The 8872-nt window shown below is 42.0% G+C and overlaps 2 long non-coding RNA genes across 2 annotated transcripts in view; both read right to left on the reverse strand.

Annotated features, from left to right (window-relative positions):
* Positions 1–524, reverse strand: part of LOC109303285 — a 15482-nt gene extending 14958 nt beyond the window's left edge. The window contains exon 1 of the long non-coding RNA XR_002099045.1: positions 465–524. This is a non-coding gene — a long non-coding RNA (uncharacterized LOC109303285). The remainder of the gene's footprint in view (positions 1–464) is intronic.
* A 494-nt stretch (positions 525–1018) lies between these two features.
* LOC109303286 overlaps positions 1019–8872 on the reverse strand; it is a 16616-nt gene continuing 8762 nt past the window's right edge. Inside the window, exon 4 of the long non-coding RNA XR_002099046.1 lies at positions 1019–3062. This is a non-coding gene — a long non-coding RNA (uncharacterized LOC109303286). The remainder of the gene's footprint in view (positions 3063–8872) is intronic.

The following is an 8872-nucleotide window of genomic DNA, read 5'->3' on the forward strand; positions in this document are numbered from 1 at the left end:
GTCTGAGCCCCCAAGGTCTGGAAGAGCCTGCCATTGAAGGTGGTTCAAGCACCTACACTGAACACCTTCAAGAGCAAATTGGATGCTTATCTTGCTGGGATCCTATGACCCCAGCTGACTTCGTGCCCTTTGGGCGGGGGGCTGGACTCAATGATCTTCTGAGGTCCTGTCCAGCCCTAGCGTCTATGAAATCTGAGAGGATCACAATACAAGTTGAGAGAGCCTTCAGTATGGGGTAAGGGTTTGGTATATGGTAGATGATCTGGAAGATAGGTTGTTATTTTGTAAAATGAATGTCTTTACCATGTGATTGTTTAAACAGGAGCCAGAATCAACAGAGGCATAGCCATCTTACTGATTGCCTGGGGCAGTGGGGCACAGGGGGAGGGGAGGTTGGAAAGGGGCATGCCAACCACTATAGATGGGATGGGAGCGGGGGAGGTTATGGAGAAGAGACGTCTTACTTGCCTCTCTGCACACTGAACCCTCTACTACTGCTCTGCAAGTATTGGCAGCTCCTTGGGACGTCCACCGTTCCCTGTTCTGTCCCATCCCAGACACAAAATGGATTAAGATTTAGTGGGGCCCTGTGTAAACACAAAATTAGAGACCTCCTCCCCCCAGTGGGAGCTGGACTTCAGCAGGTTGCTGCTAAGAGTGGGGCAGGCCCCCATGCCCCGTGCGGGAGCCTGGGTGGGTCTAGATGGGCTGGGGTGGGGTGGCACATGCCACCTCCCCTGTCTGCTTCCCACCCTCTTCTACCCCTGCTATGGCTAGAGTGGAACCCAGTGGGGCAAGAGAAGATGCAGGCTTCCTGCTGTGGGCTCAAGGCTCTCCCTCCCCACATGTACTGCCTGGACGAGCCACCTGTAGCTCCGTTCTGCTCCCCACCCCAGCCTAGGGTCTCATGCACCACCCTGGCTGGGCAGTGCCCCCAGCCCCTGGCCCACTCCCTCCCTCACCCTGGTGACCTCAATCTGCCCCCCCCCCCTTTCTTCCCCCACACCTCTTCCCCCCATTAGCCTTACCTGCATGGAGCTGGCTGCCTGGCTGTGTTCCTGGCCACTTAAGGCCATGCACATGCACAGGGGTGGTGCTAAGGAGGGTTTGGGGGACTAAAGCCATCCCAAAATGTGCCTTAGCCTCCCTGTAGGCAACCCTCCCAGTGCCGCTGCTACCTGCCCACCTGCCCCACTCCTGCCTGCAGCCCACAGAGGCGCAGAAGACAAGCCCAGCCCCAGCTCAGTCCTCACACCAGGAAATGGCTGGCACTTCCCCTGTGTCTCCTGGCAGCCCCAAGCAGGATCCCTTGCAGGCTGGAATACTGCCTGCCTGCAATCCCAGATACAGATGTATTGGGTGCAGGTCTGCCTGACTGGGGGGCACACCATCCCACTTAACCCAGTTGCTCCCCAGATACACTGCTGGGTGCAGGGGTGCACTGCCCTGCTTCTATGCCCAGGACTCCCCTTGCTGTGCTAAAAGTCCTTGGTGGGGAGAGGTTCTGGTGCCCCCTTATAGGCAGTGCCTTGGGCTGGTGACCTGCTCACCTCACCCTGATTACACTACTGAGACATAGAGATTGTTTTTTAAAGTCATGTCACATTATTAAGTTTGATTTATTATCTCTGACTTAGATACAGCTAGTGCCACTAACTTCAGAATATTAATAATTGATTAATAAAGAACTGACTAATGTATTCCAGTTTATTAAGAAAAAGAGAAGAAAAATCCTAGATATTTAGCAGGCAATCTAAGTTCCTCAGATCTTCTGGGAACCTATTTTTTTTACATGATTCACTCACACATTCTAATAAATCTCCTTTGCAAAGCTAATCTGTATTTTATTTCTCCCTAGTGGTGTTATGCAGCTAGATACAAGTTTTGAAGCATGGTACTCCAATTTAAAATGATGGATTCCAGTGCTTCATTGTAGCAGAGCAGTGATAGGCTTATGATTTTGTTAGCAAGTCCTATAACTACTCCCCATTCTGTTTTATTATAAAATAGTAATCTTCTGTTCTAAAGGGTTTATAGAATCATAACATTACAAGTTGATTGACAAAACCCCATTACAGGGAAATGGGTCTAATATTTTTCCAACAAATTTAGAAATATTTGACTTGGCCTTTTTGAAGTTACATAAAATTTGCACTTTCATTTATATACACAGTACAAAAAGTAATGCCTATCCATTTGTAAAAAGTATCTTGTTCCTTCTACTCATTGAACACGTAGGATACAAGAGGAAATATAACAGAAAGAATTCCTCTATTTATTGTAGTTCTATCAGGAAACTAGCTTCACTACCACAGTGGAGGTTTGTGAAAATGGGTGTGTAAATTTGCTCCTCTAAATTCATATTTGACCACCTAAAAATGGACGGTTTTACACCAGGCAGCTGAGCACTTCCAGCAATTTCCATTCAGGTACCTGATTCACTGTTATTGGCTACCTGTGTGACACTGGATAAATCATTTAGCTGTTCCATGTCTTGGTTTATTCACCTGTGAAGCAAAGTAGCTTAGTGGGGGCTCAGCAACACAACGTCCCTTAAATAAATCTCCTTAAATATGTATCAGTTTAACTGAGAACAGAACAGTACTCAGCAGCCATGGCGTTTAGATGCATATATAAGTGGTCTAATTTCTGCACTTCCTACACAAAACAATAGCATGCAAATGCAGGGGTTTGTGCCAGGAGAATGCATTACAAGATGGGGACTAAAATGGTTACCTTAACTTCTAGTTTCCTGACATTCTTGTGATGAATCATGAAAAAACAATTGCTCTTTAATGATAGTCTTTTGTCTACAAATTAAAAATCCCAACCTCCGTAATTTCCTAATCTCTGTTCTGGTTTTGGTATCTGACTCAGTGTAGATAAATCTCAAAAAATCTTGTCACTTGTGGGAAACAGAACTGAAATACTAGAGTTTAACTCTCAGGTCAAGCCCCTTATTTGCTTCAACATTTTTCAGATTTTTTTTTCTGCTATGGGGCCCAGCTGTGCAGATGTGACCATTTCCTTTCTACCAAACCAACCAAAACAATGCTGGAGACCTAAAGCAATAAACACACAGTATCCTCTTTCAATTTCTCCATTCTGGGGAGAAGGTAATTTTATATATTTCAGATCTTCAACCATATCCTTACACCTGACTGACAGCAGCATTAATGAAATGCAAGATTGATAGCTGTGATGGATAACCACAAAGATACAGTCAATCTGGAAAGAACAAGAGTAGTCTACATAGGGAGGGATGACAGGGAGTAAAGGACATCTACAGTCATCTCAACAAAAACCCCTGCCAAGTATGAAATAAAAAAGATCAGGAGAGGACTAAAAATGTATATGCTGCTGGCTGTGTCTACATGATATGCTGACTGCACAGATGCTAGTGTGCAGTCATTTAGTACTTGTAACTGGAGTTACTGCGCAGTAGTGTCACATCACACTTCGTGCCACACAATGCCACTGTGCAGTAGTTAGGAGGTACTACACAGGCAGCATCTCACCTAGACCCTGCCACTGTGTATTGATGTATGGAGTTGTTAATCTTTTCTTTAACAATCTGGCTTGAGTACCCATTATTCCAACAAGTTATTTGCACAAGTCATTTGATTGATTTTAATAGGATAACTTGTGATGAAATGACAACTAGTTAGAGCAGGAGGTTCAAATCTGTCTCACAGGGAAAAAGTGTTAAAGCAAAGCTTGAGAGTCAGGTTTTCTGGGTCATGTTCCTGTTTCTGCCACCAGGTAACTGTGAATAAATTACTTGATCACCCTATGCCTCAGTTTACTCACCTGTAAAACAAAAAAAGTAACCATATTCTGTACCCCACACACAAATCGTTAAATAAATTTTAAGGGTTAATACTGGATCCAGTAGCATTTGCTTGGTCTGGTATGTAAGAAATTTTCTAAAGATGGGTGTTGGGTGTCTTAATTAATTAATACTATATATATATGATCTTCTAGGAGTCACAGCTGTAGACGGGCAACTGTTTAATGTTAAAGAATATTTTAATTTGGTTTTCTCTTTTTTTCAAGGCTGGGAATCATGAGTATATAGCATTTTCATGTTGCTTCACTCATATTTTATTCTGTCCCTCTTGTGTACCATTTTAAAACTTAAAACAATTCAGTAAACATATAATTGGATTTATCTTGTATTTTTCTTTATTCAGTTCTAAAGCCCAGGCACATTCAGTGATTGGTGTCTCAGATATTTTTTGCACAACCTAAACTATACGCTAAAACTGAGAGCTGAAAGGACAAACCATCAAGTCAGTCATACATTTGATTTATTGAGAAGTAAGAGATGAAATCTGGGAGAGGCCCTTTAGATTCTTGTACAATATGGGAAATATATAAAACTGTCTGTGCAGCTCCAGGAGACTCCATAAGCTATTAGCATCAACAGGCATCTGCAGACTGTGTAATTGAGCAATACAGTACTGTTCAAACAGTTATGAAGATAGATATTCAATAACTAAGCATGCTTGTGTAGTCATCAGAAATTATACGAAAGGCCCTAATGTATACAGTTTATCCTGATAAGTGTTGTGTGGCAGGGCACCTGCAGTGTCTGCCACTAAGGTTTCTAGTTGGCAGTGGAGCAGCCGGCATATGGGTGCTAGCCTCATCAAGGCTAGCACGTGACCCTAGGAGGACCCTGGGATTGGATGAAGGGGCACAGCAGCCTCCATTTTAACCCAGGCCCTCAGAAAGAAAGGGAGCAGTCTGTACTGAGAAGGCCAGGAGGCAACATCAGGCTGAGCTGCTCTTGGGACATCTTGGAGGTAAGGGCAGGAGCTATGGGGATGGTTTGGAGGCTCCTGCTCCTGGGTAAGACCTAAAGCTGCACCCTGCCAGGGATGGGTGGTCTGGTGGGGCTGTTCACTGCAGAACAGTCCCCCAGAAATGCCAGGCCAGTTACCACCAGTGAAAGGCGAGGAGGGGGGCCTGAAAACCCCAGACCCTACCTATGGATGGGTTACCGACAAGGGAAGAGACCTGGGCCAGGCAAGCCCAGTGTGGGACACCTGATCCCAGTGTTGTGGGGCCAGGCATGGTGATGGCCACATGAGCCTACAGAGTGGAAGACCCCAGTGCAAGGGGCCAGGCACGGCAGCAGCCACCTGAGCCCCACAGGTTTAAGGACCCCTGCGGCCCAGCAAAGGGGCTGCGAGAGTGAAGTGGCCCAGCAAGGAGCCCAAGGGCCCAGCGAGGGGCAGAACCACTGACTTGGGGAAACAGATATATTGGAGGGGATAATATGGAAATACCAGATGTGACATAGAAACAGCTGCAAGGCAGGGGGCATGTGTAAGGGTCGGCTGGAGCATGTATTTAGGCCCTTGTTATCAAGAGGCCAAACAATGGGCGACCTTCTGCCTTAGAAATAACATTCATATTATTTTCATGAAGGCATGGCAGAAGAATGAGGTGGGGGTTTAGCTTAGAACAGGTGGGTGGCTAGTACTGAGACCCAGCTCTGAAAGGCCAGCCTGTTACATGTTGTATCTGTAACTATTAGGGCATAGTACACCTGGCAACAATTAAACATTTTTCTGTGCTCCTTTGCTGGTGTCCTACACCATATCCTGACTCTTGCAGACCTTTTTGGAACATGTCATTTAAGTACTTTTCCCTGCTGTTTCCGCAGTTCTCTTGTAATACATTTCTTAAATCGTAGACTAGCAGGGTCCTAATGAGCCTTATACTTTGATACCTCTACACACATAGCACCTCACTAGAGGATTCTGGCCACTTTTTCAAAGAGATGAGTAGAGGAAGGTTTGGATCTGAAAGAGGACATCTTCCATGTATACACCATAGCCTTTGGGATTTCCCTTATGCTAGAATATCCATAGGTTAGGAGAGCCATGCTTTGCCCCCTCTATAAACAGTGGCCTTTTCAATGCTTCAGTCTTCAAAAATCATGACCTTGATTCAGCCAACAGGGATCAGAAACTGATGCAATACATACCCTAGCTATAGACATGGAATTGGCTGTGATCAAACTTACTAGTAATCAAAACCGGTGTAAACTGTGGCTTTTCTTGTCTTCACCTGGGCTTTGCATATTTACAGCTGTTTGCTTCCTGCCCATTGTTGTATTGAGCTTAACCACAAGCAGTAATTAAGCCTTAGGCAATCCCACAGGTTTTTTGGGAAATGAGGGGCATGATCTCTACAGATTTTTAGTATATTTTAAAAATAAATAAACCAGACTTATGAACAAGAATAAAAATATGGAACCCCTGTGAGAAACATGGAGACTCAAGTTTGTTTGATTTCAGTAGGTGTTAGCCCGACTATATCTGAAGATATCTGCCATTGTACTTGTATACATCATTTATACACCAAGCAGAAATTTTCCCTTAAGAATGGAAGGGTAGCAGCCCTACAAAGGCCACCATAGACTTATTACTTCCCCGTTTTATACAGAAGGTGATTAAATGCTATGATGTTGGGGAGCAATGTATGGCTAGTCAGAGGTCAGCGTCTCAAACTATGTTAACATACACATACTTTTACTGGATGAGAAAATCCTGTAGTCAGTCAGTCAGGTACCATTTCACATGAAGACTGCTGCAACATATTCCTATTCCAGCAGTGATACTCTGTCAGTCTTATCAACTATACTTTAAAAGTACAGCACTCAGGTGCATTTAAAATGTCTGTTTTCATTCCAATGCCAAAGTTATCTTTCAGCATAAATTTTAATCAGAGATATCTCATGAGTAAACTCTATACTCTAATTAATGGCTCGAATAATTGTGCTCAGTGTACAGTTTGGCTGGCGGCCGCAGCTTTTGTTAACTGTATGATTGCTGTTTATGTCATATATTGAAAAGTAGTGTTATTACCGTTTCAAGATAATCAGCATTTACTTAGAAAATTCAGAGGATAGACAGGCCAGTGTTGTATACACTAGAGTAACTCTGTGCAACATACTGCATTGCAGCAAGACAGCTAATAAAATAGTGAAGCAAAGCACATTTACTGCTATGAATTGCACTATGCTGTGGAGAATAGGATGATATCATATTATATTTTGTAACCAGAGATATGTTGGAGAATTTTTTTTAAGGGCTAAAGCACATTTCTGGCATGACTACTAATATATTAAACAGTTGAATGCTCCTCTTTCATTCTGGTTACATGTCATTCTGGCATTTGGAGATACTGTTGAAACAAGCCTCTAACTATTAAAATTCAGTGTTTGTCTGATGGCACATCCCATAGGAAACAGAGAATAATGTGATAAGCCTGATGCAGTTACTATCTCCTGGTTTAAAATGCAAATCAACAGGGATAGTTATATATCCATTATGCCATAGCATCATAATCCATCATCTGGGAGAAATTATGAAAGGTGTAAAATACACCTATATCCTATTGACTTTCAGTGGGAGTTAGGCACTTAACTGTTGATTGTGCTTTTGAAAATCGTCCACTTAAATATTAATTCACTGTTTATTCACATTATATTTAACAAAGAGTGAATGTTCCATAGTTCTCTGTGATGTGATAGCTGAGTGCTGTTGCTTCAGAGAGAACTCTAGTGATACCCTGTGGAAAGTGGGACAAAATATTTCAAAATTTCTTTAAAATACTTTGTAGACACTAATATAACTTGGCATTATAAATGGGAACCTGAGCTATCTGTGGATTTTTATAACGTTACATTTTATTTTGGAATGTGAACACAACATCTTTCCTACTTTACCCTGCAATTCTAACACAAGTCTTAAAAAAAACTTTCCTAAAACCCTCAAACATTTGAACCCAGGAGCAGCTGAAGTTCACAGAGCTATCCCTGAAGCCAGTAATTTAGCAGAATTCAAAAAGGCACAAACATTTATGTGGTTACTGATGACATTCATGATCATATTACATAGAATTTAAAATAGAGTAAAAGCTATCTCCTGCTGTGTCTTGGGCAGTATACTTATCTTTAACTGAGTGTAGGGAGGTTAGTCCCTAACTGTCCACTTCAAGCTTTCTCGAGTTATTGTGAAGCAAGTAGCAATGATCACTGGTGGAGCCAGGACACTGGACAGATGGACCAGTGATCTGATTGATAAGGCAATTCCTATGTTAGTATGTATTAAAAGATCTGTGTAAGCATTATCATAGTAGTAACTATTCTAAAATATGGTAGTAGCCAAGACTAGGAGTCCATTGACCTGTGCAGACATAGAAAAATCCTGCTGGGCTCCAGCTTTCATTACGAAGTAAAGATAGTTTGGTGACAGTAAAATGACTTAGTGCTTCCAATATGGCTCTTAAACTATGGCATGAACAAACAGAAGCTTCGCATTTAAAAAGTTCTCTCTTTTTTTTTTTTCCCCTTTTTTTTTCAATTGTGTGGTTAAAGAAAAGTGCAATTTTTAAGCAGGTTTTTTCATTTTTATTTTGTATAAAATTTAAAATTTATCTTGAAGGGATTTGACTCAAACTTGCCAAAAAATCTCTTTGTCAGAGACCAAGTATGGAAAGATCATTTTCAGTATTTTATAAGGCTACTTTTTACTTCGGAATGTGAACAAAATCTATAGCAGAATTCACTTACTGCAGAACTAACAACATTCATTAACAGCATAACTAACAATGAATGATTTATTTTAAAGAATTAAGATTTTACTTGCTGGCCATGAATTAGATACAAACAGACTACACATTTCTTCATGTGTTTTCTATTTGCGTTTATTAATGTAAACTATTTGCAAACAAAGCTCAGATCATAGATTGCTTGTGAACTTTTTCTCCCTTACTTTGCCCCTCAATATGTGAGACTTGTGATTCAATAGCATGCCTGTTTCTTTTGGTTAAGCTTGGTTTAACCTTTATTAAT

This window comes from Gavialis gangeticus, unplaced genomic scaffold (genome assembly GCF_001723915.1).
Source record: "Gavialis gangeticus isolate Ggan-Ray unplaced genomic scaffold, GavGan_comp1, whole genome shotgun sequence".
Taxonomy (NCBI): Eukaryota; Metazoa; Chordata; order Crocodylia; family Gavialidae; genus Gavialis; species Gavialis gangeticus.